The following is a 19,924-nucleotide window of genomic DNA, read 5'->3' on the forward strand; positions in this document are numbered from 1 at the left end:
ACCCAGGCTGGAGTGCAGTGGCCGGATCTCGGCTCACTGCAAGCTCCGCCTCCCGGGTTTACGCCATTCTCCTGCCTCAGCCTCCCGAGTAGCTGGGACTACAGGCGCCCGCCACCTCGCCCGGCTATTTTTTTTGTATTTTTTAGTAGAGACGGGGTTTCACCGTGTTAGCCGGGATCGTCTCTCGATCTCCTGACCTCGTGATCCGCCCGTCTCGGCCTCCCAAAGTGCTGGGATTACAGGCTTGAGCCACCACGCCCGGCAACATGGATAATTTCAAGGTGCATATGAAGTACTGAGATAAGGGTACGCATTAACACTATCAAGTCAAAATACGAGAACTTAGTAGAAACTGGCAAAGGTATTATGGAGAGATGAGACCAGAGCCAAGTGATAAAGAATGAGTGGTATTTTTTATGTTGCATAACCTAACAATATTGTATTGTATACTTACAAACCTACTAAGTAGATTTCATGTTAAGGATTCTTATCACCAAAAATACAATAAATGAAGAGGATAGATGGAAACTTTCGGAGGTGATGAATAGGTTTGTGCCATAGACTGTGGTGATGGTTTCATGGGTATATACTAATCTCCAAACTCAGTAAGTTGTACGTTTTAATAAGGTATGGCTTTTTGTATAGCAGTCTTACCTCAATTAAGTGATTTTTTTTTAATGAGTAGGAATTAACCAATGAAAGTGTTGAACAAAAATTGGGAGGATTCAAGGGACTTTTTTGCAGCCTAAGGCCAAAAGTTGACTCTTTTTGCATTTCTGCTGAAACAATCTTTACTAAGTTCATGGATGCCCCCGGCTGCAAGGAAGTGGGAGGAGTGTCTTGTATATTACATGCTTTGCGTAGTTTACTTTATAATGAGAACTTGCTGCTTAAAGACTAATGAAGACAAAGAAAATAATGAAAAACTTCAAAATTAAACTTGTGTGAAAGCTTTAGTCTCCATGAAACTCTCATCATTTTTAAAAAGCCACTTAGGACTTACTGATAAATAATTCTACTTGCAAATAGTAGAAACATCGTATATTAAATCTGGACAGTATCTACTATGTAATAGGGTGTGAAAATGTTTCCGTTACCTTATTTTTGGCTGAACCCCCAAAACTAATTCAATAGATGTCAAATAACCTCCTAGAAGGAATTCTTTATAAGCTTGTCTATGTGGTGTGAACTGAAGAGAACAAAGAAGGTTCTGACATTCCCTAAGTACCTCTTCTATGGGCATTAGAGGCAATCTTGTGGATTCACACAGTAAATTTCCAAATTTACTGTGTACACTTGCCTGTCAGGTGTACATTTGGTGCCTGAGAGATATCACATAAGAATGTCTTTTTTTTTCCGCCACTAAGAACACTATTGGGAATTTTTCTTGGCAGTGAGTAGAAAGTAAAGCCCAAAGGCCTGGGACGAAAGACACACAAATGTCAGGATATACGAGGCACGGGAGATCCAGAACATGGTAAATGGCATTGGAAGATTGAAATGGAGCATATGGTATAGAAGAAGGATCACAGGACAAATAGGAAGTGGAAAGACTAAGGGCTTGTTTTCCCATACACAGGTGTGTCTAAGTATCTGTGTGTGTGTGTGTGTGTATGTGTGCCTGATGTGTATGTGTGTCTGTGTGTATACATATGTGTCTGTATGTGTGTATGTGTATATGTCTATGTGTCTGTGTTTCTGTATGTCTGCGAGCACATATCTATGCCTCCATGTGTGGCAGGAGCAAAAATGCAGAGGGTTACAGGGAAAGGTAGGTAGGATATTGCCAAAGAGAGGAGATCAACTCTTTTGCATGAGTGCATGAGAGATCAACTTCTCCACATTTCAATGTCTCTTTATCTGTTTTCCAAAATCATCTTAATTCTATAATTGAAATGTAAATATATCTAAATCCCATGAAGGTATTTCCACATATTAGTGTGCATCGTGGGCTATTCTGAGGTGATTCATGCTTAAGAGAAGATGAATATTCGTGGTTTTTTTTTTTTTTGCATTTTAGTACGGAGAGGTTAGGAAGAATATTTTAAATGTATTTATATTCCTTGTTCTTTCTAAATCACGTACCTCACAATTTTGAGATTTCTCCAACCAGAGACAATTAGCTCGGTGGAATTATCGTGGTGTACCATGTTTCAAAACCTAAAGAGAGTGTTAGAATATCTGTGCATGATTTGCTAAGAGGTGACTTGAACCTCATCTACTTCACCTTCCTTCAGCTTCCATTCAGGAGGAGTACAAAGATTAATAGGGATTTATTTGTATGTTTGTTCCCCCGCCCCGGGAGAGCAGCTGGAGCACTTCTCTCCCATTCTTATATTGCCTTAGTTAGTTCAGACTGCTATAACAAAAATATCATAGGCTGAGTGGCTTAAGCAACAGAAATGTATTTCTCCCAGTTCTGGAGGCTGGAAGTGCAAGACCCAGGTGCAGGATGAATCAGTTCTTGGTTATGTCCTCACATGGTGGAGAGAGAGGAAACAAGCTCTCTCGTGTCTCTTAAAAGGGCACCAGTCCCATCATGAGGGCTCCACCTAATTACCTCCCAAAGTCTCCACCTCCTAATACCATCATCTTAGGGATTACAGTTTCAGCATATGAATTTAGGCAAGGTGGGGAACACGTGTTCAGTCCATAGTGCATGCCAAATGAGAGTCTTCAGAATAACTGCTTATAGAGATTGCGGTGTCTGGCAGGAAGGGAGTAAGACAGCTTAGACTTCCACACCCTTCCCATCATCCCCCACGCCTAGCCAGCTGGTGCTGGTTCTGGGCCTCAGCAACAGCATGGGCCCTGAGAGGAACTAGAGTTTCCTGGACTTACAGGGACACAGGACAGGTGCCCGATTCTCACCTGACAAAGTCTAATGAGAGGCTGGCTAGAGCTCCCTTCTAAGCAAAGTGAAGAGAAGCTGCCTACACCCTCAGACTCTGTCTGAGGCCAGGTGCTGAGTGCTCTAGGGGTTAAATGGAGACTATGGAAGGTAACCATGTTGGGAAGACTTGAAAGGACCATATAGAAGGCATCTGCCTGACAGGGCAAAGCAACCCCTAAAGGAGAGGCTATAGGAGACTCTCCATCAGATGAGGTCGCTAAGCAAAGCTCATAAGCAGTCATCTGATCACATAGCTTACTCAAGCGATATCTCCTTTTAGTTTTGATTTGTATCTCTCTAGTGACTGGTAATGTTGAACACCTTTTCACATGCTTATTGACCATTTATATATCTTCTTTGAAGAAATGCCTGTTCAAGTTCTTTGCCCATTTGAATCAGGTCATTTGTTGTTGAGTTTTAGGAGTTCTCTATATATTCTGGATACTAATCAATCCCTTCTATGAGTGCAAATGTTTTCTCCCATTCCGTGGGGTGTCTTTTTAGCCAGTTGATATTTTCTTTGATGTCCAATTTTAAAATTTTTTCATGAAGCCCAATTTGTTTATTTCTTCTTTTACGGCCTTTGCCTTAAGTATAATAGCTACCAAAAGATCATTTTCAAATCCATGTTTTAAAACTTTTGCCCTCTGTTTTTTCTAAGATTTACATAATTTTAGGTTTTACATATGGATCTTTGATCCACTTTGAGTTAATTTTTATATACGATGTTAGGTAAAGATCCAACTTCATTATTTTACATGTGAATATTGTTTTCCCATGGGCTGGACTGTTTAATATCTGAAAATGGGATCTTTAAGATGAATCTATCCATAGACATGAAAGAGAAATCTGAAAGGGGGTTTGAAAGAACAAGACTGATTTCTACTTGGCCTCCTAAGTCCAGCCCATTCAAAAAATTGGTTATATAACCAAAGCACAATTATCAAGTAATGAAACTGGTTTCCTGTGTGGTATATAAACCAATCCTGAAGGAAATACTTCAAGAAAAAATAGTTTTAAGAAACTCCATTAGCAAGACATTTAAAAAATAAAGAGCTCAAAGGGAGCATTGTGGAGGCTATCACATGTACTAGTTCATTGTCTAAAGGCTTGGCCAGTGGTATGATGACAGGTAGGCAGCGTGTGCCTCAAAAAAATGGGTCTCCTTATTTAGACTAATCTCAGATTTTAAACATCAGAAAAGGATAAAATATTTCATCTTTTTATTTATCACAAAATAAATCAAAGGGCTCAGTAAAGTCATTTAGAAAGAACATAAATCACAATAGAAGAGAAGATCTAGACGTATGGCACCAGCAATGATTTCACCTCCTTCCCTGTGCTCATAATTTCCTCCATCTTTTTTCTATGTAGAAACCTGCCTCACAGACCACATGTGTGAGGATATTTTGGACTTTATATCAAGCATTTCTATGACTCATATAACATCATCTAATGGACCACTTACATCATTATTTCCGAGAAAATAATCTCTAAGGAATGGCACTAAAAATTCGTTCTCATCTAAGGTATTAAAGGGTTTTTTTCTATGTATATAAACTAGAAAATAGTATTAAGACATAAAAATAATGCTTTAAATTTTATGTTAACACCATAAAGAAAATATTCCTAAGGTTGCATTATCCAACCGTGTAGCCACTGGCCACATGTAGCTATTTAAACTTAAATTTTAATTAATTAAAGTTTTTTTAAAATAAACATTCATTTGATAGTAGCCACCACATTGGACAGCATATACATAGAAAACGTTCATCATTACAGAAAAGGTTTCTTTTTTTTTTTTTTTTTTTTGAGACAGAGTCTCACTCTGTTGCCCAGGCTGGAGTGCAGTTTCATAATCTTGGCTCACTGCAACTTCTGCCTCCTGAGTTCAAGCGATTCTCCTGCTTCAGCCTCCCGAATAGTTAGAACTACAGGGATACACCATCGACCCCAGTTAATATCTGTATTTTTAGTAGAGACGGGGTTTCCCCTTGTTGGCCAGGCTGGTCTCGAACTCCTGACCTCAGGTGATCCACCCATCTTGGCCTCCCAAAGTGCTGGGATTACAAGCATGAGCCACTGTGCCCAGCCTATTACAGAAAGTTGTTTTGGACAACGCTGTTCTGGAGTTTCACAGCCAATCACTTTGGGAAATTAGAAAATAACTCATGTTTTCTGTGCATCACTAGGTTCTTAATATCTTAATGCTCAGTGAATTTGAGCTTTTGTAAAGTAAGAAGCTATGTGATGTCACAGGCTTGTAAAGGCAGAATATTAGTCCTCAATTTAGAGGCAGGCTGAGCTCCCTTGATACTTTATTTTTAAATTGCTGTATTAAGGCCAAGAGACAGGCAAAAATTCAAAGTTGCAAAACTTCTTCCTAGAAGCCTGAATGCCCTTCAGATTGCTTACAAACCATGAAAATTCAGCAGAGGGATTTAAAATGTTGAGTTAGTGACCTCATGCACTTAGTTTTTTCACTGAAGTTTTCATGGTTTCTCAACTAAACACATAATGCACTTCTTTGTATCACATTTTTCCCCATATTTGTCATTTTCACTTCCCTTTTACATGATTCATCTTTTAATGTATTAAGGCTACATTATTTACTGGCCATGCATAGATATTTGTGACAGTATTGAAGAAGGGAAAATTTACAGGAACTTTTTTTGAATTCTGTTATCTAGAAACTCATTATTTACTTGGAACAAGGAATATTATGAGTTTTGAATCATTGAAATTTTATCATTCAGCTCCCCTTTCCCACCAAAGAACGAGTTGAATAAATCTTTGTCAGAATTTAAATTTGTCTTTAACTGCTTCCTCCAGAAACATGCAGAATATTAGATCATCAAAAATTACATTCATTTGTCTAAAGAAAGCATGTTCAAATCTCAGAAGTTTTATGTAATGTCTAACCAGAATACGTGATTTCATCTACCTACAGTGGAAAAATCTATATGTAGCCTAAAATTTCTCATTATGATATTCTTAAAACTATCCTAGGGAGACTGGAAGGAGCAGGTACAGTGTCTTTACAAGCAATGTGGCTACCAAACCCCAGCGACACCTCAACCCCATCCTGGAGCAGTGACGCCGTTAAGGAAGCGTCTTTGCTAGAGAAATCTGTACATGGGGTTTTTGGTGCTTATTTCGGCTATCACTGTATGGTTCTGACAGTCTGATATCTGAAACTATTGTGTCTACAGCCACACCACTCTGCACGTGCCCAATCTCATCTGAAATTAAACTATTGTGATAATGAATGTTATTTTTTGTATAGGCAGAACTTAGATTTTTAACTCTTAGCAACTTTATTAAATGGAAAGGGATTATTAACACACCCAGCCCCATACCCTGTCCCTTCCTATAACTAAAGAAAGACCTAGAGAGACTGACTTTGGAAAAGTAATTGACAGTTCCTATGTTTTGAATGTCCCTACAAAAACTCATGTTGAAATTTAATTGCCATTGCAAGGGTATTGGAAGATGGAGCCTTTATTTAAGAAGTTAACACTATAAAGAAAATATAGAGTCCTTTGTAGGGACTTGGATGCAGCTGGAATCCATCATTCTTAGCAAACTATCACAAGAACAGAAAACCAAACACCGCATGTTCTCACTCATAGGTGGGAACTGAACAATGAGATCACTCGGACTCAGGAAGGGGAACATCACACACCGGGGCCTATCATGGGGAGGGGGGAGGGGGGAGGGATTGCATTGGGAGTTATACCTGATGTAAATGACGAGTTGATGGGTGCAGCACAGCAACATGGCACAAGTATACATATGTAACAAACCTGCACGTTATGCACATGTACCCTACAACTTAAAGTATAATAATAATAAATAAATAAATTAAAAAAAAAAAAAAAAGAAAATATAAGAGCTCTGCCGTCACGAATGGATTAATGCCAGTATATTGGAAGTAGGTCAATTATCACAAGAGTGGGCTTCTGATTAAAGCCTAAGTTCGGCCCCTATTTCTGTCTCTATCTCATGGGCTCAATCCCACCTTCCACCCTTCCACCATGGGATGCCACTTGCCAGATGCCAGTGCCATTTGGACTTCCTAACCTCCAGAACCATGATCTAAATAAACTTTTCTTTATAAATTCTCCATTTTGTTACAGCAGGAAACAGACAAAAACAGTGTTGAACAATTTATGGAATTTTTAAATTTTTCTAAAGTTTACTGTGGTCTTCTGAGAAATTTCCGAGGTCCAGGCATAATATTGGCATAAAATAAACCACATATAATGTTAGAATTCAGAGAAGGAAAAGAGGAACAAAATTTCGATGGAAGTGAATGGTAAAGATTATGAATTTTCAGGAAGAGAAGTATTGCAAAGAATTCCAGTTGGGGTAGGCAGCAAGAGAAAGGAGGTAGAAGAAATGAGCTTAAGATATGTCAGGAAGAGGAAGAATGCAAAAGGCTGCAATCAATGCTTTTCAGACTTGAACCTGCATAGGAATCACATTTTGCTACAATGCAGCTTTAGATAAAATGAGTCTGGATTAGGGCCTGAGACTGCATTTCTAACAGGCACTCAGGTGATTGCAATGCTCTGCTTTCATGGGCCACATTTTGAGTAGCAAAGCTGCAGTCAACTTGGTTACCATAATCACTGAATAACTCGCATTTGTGTTGCTCCTTTGTTGTATAGGACGGTCCCTCACATAATTTACCTCTTTCGATCACTAGATGAGTAAAACAGGATTCTGTGAAATGTCCAGTCTTATTTTATCTATGTTATGGAAACACAGGGAGGCTTTGAGGACTCAGCATCGCACCACATTCCTGGATTTTTAAGAAATCCTCCTTTTAACAAGTTCTAAAGATCATCTCAAATGTTCTACACTTGCCTTTCCCCAAACTGGATGTGATTAGATATGCCAGTGATAAAAATGTTTCATGCTCAAATAAGTTTGAAAATGTAAGTTAAACACAGTTAGATGTTTCTTTACTATAAGACTCTCAGTGTTTGATAGGAATGTGCATCAGAAGTCTTTGAGAGATTTGACCACAGACATGCTTTCTTTGTAGTAAACTGATTAACACCTGCTGGAGAAACTTCCCTACATTGTGAACAGTGAGGTTTTGACTACTAGTTCTGAGGTCTCATTGTTCTTAACTTCATAGATACTACTTTGACCCATGTAATCAGTGACCTATGCTTAAATATAAGTCATTGCTAAGAGAGTTTTCAAAGCTGGCCAGGGCATCCAGTTAGATACAGCAATCACCTTTGCACCAGTCGATTAGATGGGGTTGAGCAAAGAACAGCTACTGTAGAAAATGCTGGAAAAAGCATCATGCTGAGAATGTACAAAGGACATATAATACAATTAGGATATTGAAAACCATCATTTTAAATGGTGCACCACAGCTGTAAACCTTAAGAAAATGATATTGACAAACAGGACCAGTCTACTCTGCACCAAACAAACGGAATAGCTCATCATAAGCAAGCAGAGAAGTGCCCAACCCAAGACTGAGGTTGATACAGCAGTTTTCCAAGCACAACCCATAGTGTCCTGTAATGACTGCCTTTGTGAGTGAAGAGCAAGACCAAAAACTTTCCAGCACAAGACTTCGGAAGTCTGACCTCGCCCTTCCCCACTATGATGACTAGGAGAAAAGTTTCTAACTATATAAAATATATAAAACTCAAAGCTACAAAAAATACCTCTCTGACCTTTCTTTGGACTGGTTATGTTAAAATAAAGTGTGAATTGAGGTTTTGCCTACAACAAATGGACATAGAGCAATGACAAGCTACTCTCTATAATGAATTCTGAGTAAGCAGAAATGAACTCCTTTTTTTTTTTTTTTTTTTTTTTTTTTTCATTTTCTTTTTTTTGAGACGGAGTCTCGCTCTGTCAGCCAGGCTGGAGAGCAGGGGCGCGATCTCGGCTCACTGCAAGCTCCACCTCCCGGGTTCACGCCATGAGTAGCTGGGACTACAGGCGCCCGCCACCGCGCCTGGCTAATTTTTTGTATTTTTAGTAGACACGGGGTTTCACTGTGTTAGCCAGGATGGTCTCGATCTCCTGATCTCGTGATCCACCCTCCTCCGCCTCCCAAAGTGCTGGGATTACAGGCGTGAGCCACTGCTCCTGGCCGAACTCCTTTTTTAATATAAAAAATAAAAAGAGTTTTAACCAAACTGACTTTCTCCTTTTACACACAGAAATAATTGATGCTTTCAAAGTTTAGGAGAAAATTCTAAATATGCTGTCATGATAGCTAATGAGTTTCCTTGATATCTGTATTAGTCTGTTCCCACGCTGCTAATAAAGAGGTACACGACACTGGGCAATTTATAAAGGAAAGAGGCTTAATTGACTCACAGTTCCACGTGGCTAGAGAGGTCTCACAATCATGGTGGAAGGCCAGTGAGGAGCAAAGTCACATCTTACACCGCGACAGGCAGGACAGCTTGTGCAGGGGAACTCCCATTTATAAAACCGTCAGATCTCGTGAGACTTACTCACTACTGCAAGTACAGTAGCCGGGAAACTGGCCCTATGATTCAACTATCTCCACCTGGCACCTGGCAGGGGTTCTTACAATTTAAGGTGAGAGTTGAGTGGGAACACAGCTGAACCATCTCATATCAATATCAACGTTCCATCTCATAGAAAATTGGTATGCAATGGTTCTCAAAATTCAACTGCATCAAAATCACCTAGAGAGCTTGCTGGGATCTACCCTGGAGTTTCTGATTCAGTAAAACTCGGACGGGGCCTAAAGATCTGCATTTCTAACAAGTCTCAGGTGATACTGATGCTGCAGGTCTGAGGGCCACAATTGAATACAGCTGGAATGGGATGAGCCTTAGCAATCAGCTGTTCCATATCTTTACCTTACAGATGAGGAAGCAGGGCATAGAGAAGAATTTATCACTGAAGGCAAGGCCGGCAAAGCTACCTTGAACACCCCTGCACTCTTCTCTGTCCTTTTCCATTGTTTCAGTCACGTGTCCAGGGTCTCAAAATGTTATACTGCTTCTCCCTATACTCTCCTCTCCATTCCCTTATCAGGAAAAACTGTGAAAACTTTACTGCGGTCAAAAAGATTACCAGGACTCTGTCTATCTATCCTTCTAGTGTATCTTTGCCTTTTACTCTCTTTCAGCTACTTCACTACTCTCTATATTGTCAGAAACTGATAATAACACAAATGATGCTTGCCTGAAGAAATGAAAGTGAATTGGGCCCTGTGAAATACAATTGATTATTGGGCTGTAGGTATTAACCCAATATGCCTGTAAAATGATTTCAGCATTCTCAATTCCCTCTGTGTGTACGTGTATTTAATTCTCTTTTGAATGTATAATATCTTAATATGCTTCACAATAAATAAAGAGTTAAATAAAGTCTTTGGCGTGTGTTCATTTACTATTTTTATAACTTTTGTATCATGGTTTATGTTTTTTACAAAAACTTATCTTTTAATATCCTAAAAAAGGGAGTACTTCTTGAATGGTACAATAAGGACCATCAAAAATCTGCTCATCCATAAAAGTAATGAAATCAGTGGCACAAATTGTCAAAATTAACTTTCTCAGAATTCTGGAAGTTAACTAAAAGATTGCAAAATGTCAAGGAGTGTTTAGTCAGGAAAAATGGCTGAATCTTGGTAAGACCAGTGAGCTGTTTTGTGGCATTTTAACTTGACCTAATCCCACTCCCCCACCCCAATGCCATGGTAACATTGAAAACCAACAGCCTCGCAACTATGGTAGCTATGAAAACCAGCAGGCTGGCAGCCACTGGAGAGGGTCAAATGGATATGGATATAAAACTTCCCCCAAATCTCATAATTGTTAAGACTTGACCTGTGTGGCAATTCACTGAAAATATCCATTCTCGGGGCTTTTCTATGTTTGACCTAACCCAGAATTTGCTCTGTGCCAACAGCCCTATCCCTAGGGCATTTGTTTAAAAAAAAAAAAGGTGCCAATTAGTTCACATTGCAGCTGCCTGAGACAATGTTACTGGTTGGAACTAACAGGAAACTGACCAAAATACAACAACCAAGAAATTAAGATGTCGATAAACAACTTTGGAAAGCAAACACATATTCCTGCAAATACAGAAGGTCACTCACATGTGCAGGGCTATGTGTCTGCACAGGAAAGACCTGAGAAGATCCTAATTCCTCACCTCTGTCTTACCTTAAGATTCCACACAAACAGGAAGAAAGCTTAAGGCAAAGTTGTAAACTGCCTGTAGGAATATTAAAGATATACCCCAACCCACACATGTATCCCATCACCCAAAACTGCGAAACTTATTGGTTCAAGGAATGTAAGGAAATCTCTGTCTAATCGTTAGCTGACTACCAATCTAACCAGGCAGAGACTTCAATGGCTGCATATGAAAGAAGAATATAGACTTTACAGAATTAGTGCAGGAAAGTCACTAAACAAATGAATAAAAAATAATAATAGTAAGAAAAAATAGCAACAATAACAACAAACTTTGGGGAGAAGAGAGCATCCGATTTCCCAAGTAGACATATTATTTAAAATGTCCAGTTTTTAACAAAAACAGACACACACACACACACACACACACATACACAAAGAATGTCCCATGCAATAGAAAACAAGCAGTAAATTCTCCTTGACAAAGTCCAGACTTTGGATTTAGCAAACAAAGATTTTTATTTTGCTTTTTGTTTTATAGTTTGATGTTTTATTTTAGACTCAATGGGTACATGTGCAATTTTGTTGCATAGGTATACTGTGTGACACTGAGGTTTGGGGTATGAATGATCCTATAACCCAGATAGTGAGTACAGTACCCAATAGTTGTTTTTTTAACCCTTGGCCCCTCCTTCCCTTCCTCTTCTAGTAGTCCCCAGAGTCTATTTTTGCCATATGTGTGTCCATGAGTACTCAATAAACAATGACTTTTAATCATCTAATGAACTAAAGGAAATCACATTTAAGAATTAAAGCAAAGTGTGAGAACAATGTCTCCTCAAACAAAACTATCTATAAAAAGATATAAATTATTGTTTTAAGAGAACAGAAATTCTGAAGTTGAAAAGTATAACTGAAATTAAAATTCACTAGACAGGATTAACAACAAATTTGAACTCATAGAAGAAAGAATCAGTGAACTTGAAGATAGACCAACTGTGATTATCCAGGACCAGAAAGAAAAAAGATTTAAAAAAATAATAACAAGCTTCAGAAACCTGTGGGACACTATCTAGTATACCAACATATGGCAGTCCAAGAGGAGAAAAGATTGATAAAAAAGACAGAAATATCATTTGAAAAAATAATGGCCAAAAATTTTCCAAACTTGGTCAAACATATACATAGTCAAGAATCTAAATAAATTCAAGTAGGATAAACTCAAAGAGATCCACAGTCAGTTACATTGCAATCTGACTGTAAAAAGACAAAGACAAAGCAAGAATCTTGAAAGCAGCAAGAGAGAAATGGCTTACCACATACAAAGGATTCTTAGTAAGATTAACTGTTGGCTTTTCATCAGAAACCATTGAGATCAGAAGGAAATGGGAGTTAATATATTCAAAGTGCTGAAAGAAAAAGATTATCAGTCGAGAATTCTATATTAAGCAAAAATGTCTTTCAAAAATGAAGGAAAAAGTAAGATATTCCCAGATAAACAAAAACTAAACTAATTCATCACTAGCAGACATGCCATATAAGAAATACAAATCACTCCAATTACTAAAATCAGAAATGATAAAGAACAACATTAGGATGTTTAAAGAAATACAAGGATTATAAGAAAATACTACAAACAATTGTGTGTTAACAAATTAAATAACCCAGATGACATAGCCAAATTCCTAGAAAGAAACAAACTACCAAAACTGACTCAAAAAGAAACTGAATATCCGAATGGACCTATACTAAGTAAAGAGATTGAATTAGTAATCCAAAAACTTATCACAAAAAGTCCAGGCTCAAGTGATTTCAATGATGAATTCCACTGAACAATTTAGAAAGAATGAAGATCACTCACAGACTTTTCTGAAAAAGTGGAAGAGAAAGGAGCATTTCCCAATTAATTCTATGGAGGCCATATCACCATAATACCATAATCAGATATAGATATGAAAAGAGAAAAAACCACAGACTAATATATCTTATAAATATAGATGCAAAAATCCTCAACAAAAGTGTAGCAGGCCATAATGAACAACATATAAAATGGATTATACACCATGACTAAGTAAGATTATCCCAGGAATGCAGGGTTGGCTCAATATAAGAAACTATCAATGTACTATACCATATTAGTAGAATTAAAGATAAACCCACGTAATCATCTCAATAGATTTTCTTAAAGCAATTGATGAAATCCACCCCCCACCCCCACAGCAAACTAAGCATAGAAGAGAAGTTTCTCAACCCAATAAAGGGCATCTATGAAAAACCTCTAGCTAACATCATGTTTAATAGTGAAAGACAGTTCAGCAACAAGATAAGGATGTCTGCTCTCACCACTTCTAGTCAACATCATATTGAAGGTCTAGCTAGAGCAGCTAAGCAGAAAGAAAGAAAGAAAAGGTAAGCACACACATATCCCATCAGCAAAGACTGGGAAACTTAGTAGTTCAAAGCATTTAAGAAAATCTCTGTCTAATAATTAGCTGACTGCTAATCAGATCAGGCAGACACTTCAGTGGCTGCACATAAAAAAGAACACAGACTTGACAGATTACAAAGGAAGAGGTAAAATTATTTCTATTTGCAGATGATGTAATCTTGTATAAATAAAATCCTAAGGAAAATCTACCAAAAAACTATGAGATTCTAATAAACAAGCATAATAAGGTTGCAGAACACAAGATTAATATATGGAAATGAATTTTATTTCTATAAAATAGCCATAAACAATAAAAAATACAATAAAAAATTTTGTTTGCAAAAGTATAAAAGAAAACCTCAGGAGTAATTTTTTTAAAGTAAAAGACTTGTACAGTGAAAATCTATAAAAGATAATTGAAAGAAATTAAAGAAGATCTAAATAAATGGGAAGATATCTCATGTTCATGGATGAGAAGACTTACTTGTGTTAAGGTGGCAATATTTCACAAATTAATCCACATACTCAACTCAGTACTTCTCAAAATCTCAGCTATGTATTTTCAGAAATTGACAAGCCAATCCTAAAATTTGTATGAAAACTCAAAGGAACCACAATAACCAAAACAACCTTGGATTGTAGGACTTAGGCTTATCAGTTTCAAAACTTATTACAAAACTGCCGTGATTAAGACAATGTAGTACTGGCATAAGTATAGACATATAGATCAACAGAATAGAATTGGATTCAGAAATAAACTCTTACATTTATAGGTCAAATTATTTTTCAGCAAAGATGTCAAGAAAATGTAATGAAGAAACAGTAGTCTTTTCAACAAATGGTGCTGGGACAACTAAATATCCATATGCAAAAGAATAAAGTAAGCCCTACTTCACACCATATACAAAAATTCATAGACCTAAACATAAGCGGTAAAACTATCAATGTCAGCCATAGACCTAAATACAACAGGTAAAACTATAAAAGTCTTAGAAGAGGCCGGGAGCAGTGGTTCACACCTGTAATCCCAACACTTTGGGAAGCCAAGGCGAGTGGATCAACTAAGGTCAGGAGTTCAAGACCAGCCTGGCCAACATGGTGAAACCCCTTCTTTACTAAAAATATAAAAACTAGCCAGGCATGGTGGTGGGCACCTGTAATCCCAACTACTCAATAGGCTGAGGCAGGGGAATTGCTTGAACTCAGGAGATGGAAGTTCCAGTGAGCCAACACGGTGCCACTGCACTCCAGCCTGGGTGACAGAGTGAGACTCTATCTCAAAAAAAAAGTCTTAGCAGAAAGCATAAGAGTAAATCTTCCTGACATTGGGTTAGGCAATGGTTTCTTAGATTTGTGAATCCAAAGGTACCTGAGACAGGTCTCAATCAATTTAGGAAGTTGATTTTGCCAAGGTTAAGGATGCACCTATGACACAGCCTCAGGAGGCCCTGATGGCATGTGCTCAAGGTGGTCGAGTACAGCTTGCTTTTATACATTTTAGGGAGACATAATATATCAATCAATACATGTAAGATGTACATCGTTTCCATCTAGAAAGGTAGGACAACTTGAAGTGGGGCTTCCAGCTCACAGGTAGATTTTAAAGATTTTCTGATTGGCAATTGGTTGAAAGAGTTAAGTTATTATCTAAAGACCTGAAATCAATAGAATGGAATGTCTAGGTTAAGATAAGGGGTTGTGGAAACCAAAGTTTTATCTTGCAGATGAAACCTCCAGTTAGGAGGCTTCAGAGAGAATAGATTGTAAATGTTTCTTATAAGACTTAAGGTCTGTGTTGATGTTAATGCTGGAAGGCTTTTCCTGAATTCCAAAAGGGAAGAGGATATAATGAGGCACTTCTGACTCTCCCTTCCCATCATGCCCTGAACTAGTTTTCCAGGTTAACTTTGGAATGCCCTTGGCCAAGAGGAGGGATTCGTTCAGATGGTTGAAGGGCTTAGAATTTTATTTTTGGTTTACAGACTGATACTGTTTGGCTGTGTCGCCAGCCAAATCTCATCTTGAATTGCAGCTCCCATAATTCCGTTGTGTTGTGGGAGGGACCCAGTGGGAGACAACTGAATCATGGTGGGAGTTTCCCCCATACTGTTCTCACAGTAGTGAATAAGTCTCATGAGAGCTGATGATTCTATAAGGGGAAACCCCTTTTGCTTGGAAACCCCTTTTGCTTGGCTCTCACTCTTCTCTTGTCTGCCACCATGTGAGATGTGACTTTCACCTTCTACAATAATTGTAAGGCCTCCCTAGCCACATGGAACTTTTGAGTCCAATAAACCTCTTTCTTTTGTAAATTGCCAGGTCTCAGGTATGTCTTTTTGTTTTGTTTTGTTTTGTTTTTGCTTTTGTTTTTGTTTGTTTTTTGAGATGGAGTCTAGCTCTGTTGCCCAGGCTGGAATGCAGTGGTGCAATCTCAGCTCACTACAACCTCCACCTCCTGGGTTCAGGCTATTCTCCTGGCTCAGCCTTCCAAGTAACTGGGATTACAGGCATGCGCCACAATGCCCAGCTAATTTTGCGTGTTTGTGTGTATTTTTAGTAGAGATGGGGTTTCACCATCTAGGTCAGGCTGGTCTTGAACTCCTGACCTCAAATGATTCATACACCCTTGGCCTCCCAAAGTGCTGGGATTATAGGTGCAAGCTACCATGCCCGGTCATGGGTATGTCTTTATCAGTGGTATGAAAAGAGACTAACACACAGATATAACACCAAATGTATAAACAACAAAAGAAAAAGTAGATAAATTGGATTTCATAGAAATTTAAAACCCCATTTCTTTTGTCTGTTTGTTTGTTTGCTTTTGTTTTTTGAGACAGAGTCTTGCTTTGTTGCCCAGGCTGGAGTGCAGTGGCATAATGTCTGCTCACTGCAAGCTCCGCCCCCCTGGGTTCATGCCATTCTCCTGCCTCAGCCTCCCGAGTAGCTGGGACTACAGGCGCCTACCACTCCCGGCTAATTTTTTTGTATTTTTAGTAGAGACGGGGTTTCACTGTGTTAGCCAGGATGGTTTCGATCACCTGACCTCATGATCCACCCGCCTCGGCCTCCCAAAGTGCTGAGATTACAGGTGTGACCCACCACACCTGGCTTAAAAACCCCATTTCTAAGGACATAATCAATAAAACAAAAAGACAACCGAAGAATGGGAAAAATATATTTGCAAATCATATATGTAATAAAAGACTGAACACACAATGCAGAATATATGAAGAACTCTTAGAGATCAACAATAAAAAGACAACCCAATTAAGAAATAAAGAATTTGATAGACATTTCTTCAAATATGTCCAAATGGCCAATGAGTACATAAAAAAATGCTCATCATTAGTCATTAGGGAAATACAAATAAAAATCACAATGCGACACCACTTGACACCCACAAGTGAGGACAGCAACCAGTCCTTACTCTCCTAGGAGGTATGACTTTTCATTCTGTTCCTCACCAAGACCATCACTTCCCACTGCTCCACATTTTCCCCTGCCTCTCCTCTGTTTTCCCATCCCTGGTGATAGGAATGACCCAGGCAGTTGCTGGAAATTGAAACGGGAAAGTTTCCTGATTCCCCTTGCAGGACATGCAACAGAGGTGTGGCTCGTCTGTTCAGTCAACACCACTGCTCAAAACCCTGATGGGAAGGGAAACACACAGACTGACAGGTGTAGGAGCCGGGGCGAGTAATTTGGGCTCCAGCCACCCGGTAGTATCTAGGGGTGCGTCCCTGCGGCCCCTTTCTGCAAGGACAGAGGACCAGTATGGCAGCTTTCTGTATCTGAGCTCTTGCTCAGCATCCCAGAAGAATCAGGTGACACATGGGCTTGAAGGATGAATGTGGGGTTTTATTGAGTGATGGAGGTGGCTCTCAGCAGGATGGATGGGGAGCTGGGAGGGGGATGGACTGGGAAGATGATCTTTCCTGCGGTTTGGCTGTCCAGCAGCCGAACTCCCCTCTAACCACCCCCAGCTGAGCTCCCCTCGGTGTTCAGATGTTCATTCTCTTCTGTCTTTCTCTGTTGCGCTGTTTGTCTGCTTGTCTCCTCATCTGCTCATCTGCTTCTGGAGCCTGGGGTTCAGGGTTTATATGGGTACAGGATAGGGGGGCACAGTGAGCCAAAAGGCAACTTTTGGGGCACGTAATGCCTGTTCCCACTTAGGGCCATGGGTCTCCAGGCTTGAGGGTGGGGACTTTGCCGGGGAACCACCCTCTTCTACCCAGTATTTCCCTGTCTTCTGCCCATATCAAAATCACCTTCTCTCCTCCACAACAGAAATCAGGGTTTTCCCCTCTTCCTTCCCAGACTTATCTCTGCAGCAAGTATTTTTCTCTCCAGAAGTCCTATTCTCATTGCCCAGCCAAATGGCTAAAGGAACATCACTCCACCAGCTGTTAGAACCCTGGTGAAGGATGGGAAAACATGTCCCTGGTAACCAAACGGGAAAGTCAGCTGAACCTTCCCCACAGAAACAATATTACACACACCTCAGCCATTTGGGTGTAGGATATGCTTGAGTGGATAGTCTAGCAGTCCTAACAATCATCAAGGATGTATACGTAAAAAATGGAAACGGTTTCACTTTCAAACAACCAGCTCATAAATGAATGTTTGGATCAGACCCATTCTTCTGTTTTTCAGTCAAATAATTTTTTATTTTTTGGTATCTAACCTTGTTTCTATTCTTGTTGTTGTCAATCAAATCAACGCTGCATTCCTCCAGAAACCGGTGAGTATGTTTTGAAAACTTCGCTCCTGTGACCCAGGACCTTGGCTAGAAAGAGTCATCGTAGCACAAGAGGAAGATGGAGCAGGGGTTTTCCTGAGGGTGTGGCAATAGCAATGACTCATGCTACTTCCTTTTTCTAACCCCTTCCATTAGTGGGGTGGGGGAAAGTCACAGTCCGACCTGGGGAAAGCCGTCTTTATTTAGAGGATGCCTCTAGTGTAGTGATGGCTTTTTGCTTTCTTTTTGCCACAATGCAAAGCAGGGAAATAAAAACGCACAGCAAGAGAGCGAGAGTTTAGAACTCTAACTATAGGACAGCCAAAAAAAAGTCATTTATAAAATAATGCAACATACACTAACATTAGTTCCCTAGTGTATGCAAAAAAGAAAGTCAAATTCAGCACATTTCTTTTTGTGTAGTCAGGTACTAAATGACTCTTGCAGCATATGAAGTGGATAAAGAGAACAAAGACAAAGAAGAAGAAAGAAGAGAGAAGAGTGCAAAGAAGAAAATAAGTGTAGACATAAATTAGCTTTTCAGTGTGGGTAGTCTAGATACTATCTTAGTTCCCCAAACAATGTTTGCTTTGTGATTTCATTGCACGACTCTTTCAGATGTTTTCTCTCTGAACGACTAGAAATCAACAGTTCTAGACCCTAACTCTGTAAAAGCAAAGGACTCAAGTCCTCTTCAAGTCTTTCCACTTATAAAAAGGGGAATACATGAGAGTTTTATACCTTGTGAGCTTTTTAAAGCATTTCACAGAAATCAAACATCAGTGATTACATAAAGCTATATATAACTTTTCAAACTGAGGGGAAAGAAGTCAAGTTATTGAGGAAACCATAGCCAAAGAAGGACAGCTGTTTAGTTCCCTGAACCATGCTTTTGAAATACTATAATTGAGATCATTCAGTGAAACTTGTTTGCTTAAATTTTTTTTTTCTTATTGAAAAGAGGGGCTGAGAGGAAGAAAGGCATGAATTGTTATTTCACAAATTAGCATGATTATATCCACCGTATATGGTATTATGAAAATTAAATTTAAGAAATTATAGTTAAAACACCTAGCCCAGTGTCTGGCATCTGTTAAGGGATTAAAAAAAGACTCAGGTGTCACAGTTTTTATTATTATTGCTGTTATTATCATTGTGATTATTATAGAGGGGGATCTGTGAGTTATAAAGAGATTGCTGGTAGTTGGATAATTTACCCAAATCATTCCAAATGCTTATATTGTATTTCATGGACCATGTACAGAAAATAGAATGACAGTACCGTTTTTGTGTCAAATTGTAATTAGTTAATGCCATGCCCTCAAAAGAAACCTTGATTTTTATGTTATTATCCAAAATGAATTTCATTGCCAAACTCTTGAATCTTTGACCTGTAGGAGATAAAAATATGTCTGTTTGGCATAAAGATTATTTTGAACTGATGATTTTGAGAAACTGCAGACACAGGAGAAGCTCTGAAAACAGCGTAAAAGTTACCCTTATGTGAGAAAAATTTATATCTGTAAAGGAAATCTCCATTTGTAAGTGTCTTCCTCTCTGTACCAGGATGAGAAGGATGACTAAATCATCAGAGACTCAGTGGAGAAGGTACCAATTTAGATCTGCATAACAAACTTTACCTATGCTTACTGTGTTCTCCTGGGCATCTCACCATAAATGGCCTTCCCCTCACCCTTCTGTCT

General features: G+C 38.9%; 1 protein-coding gene across 1 annotated transcript in view; it reads left to right on the forward strand.

Annotated features, from left to right (window-relative positions):
• The window catches only part of RWDD2B (RWD domain containing 2B), a 1,177,964-nt gene that overhangs the window by 970,227 nt on the left and 187,813 nt on the right, over positions 1-19,924 (forward strand). The gene's annotated exons all lie outside the window — the stretch shown is intronic.

This window comes from Macaca thibetana, chromosome 3 (assembly GCF_024542745.1).
Source record: "Macaca thibetana thibetana isolate TM-01 chromosome 3, ASM2454274v1, whole genome shotgun sequence".
Taxonomy (NCBI): domain Eukaryota; kingdom Metazoa; phylum Chordata; class Mammalia; order Primates; family Cercopithecidae; genus Macaca; species Macaca thibetana.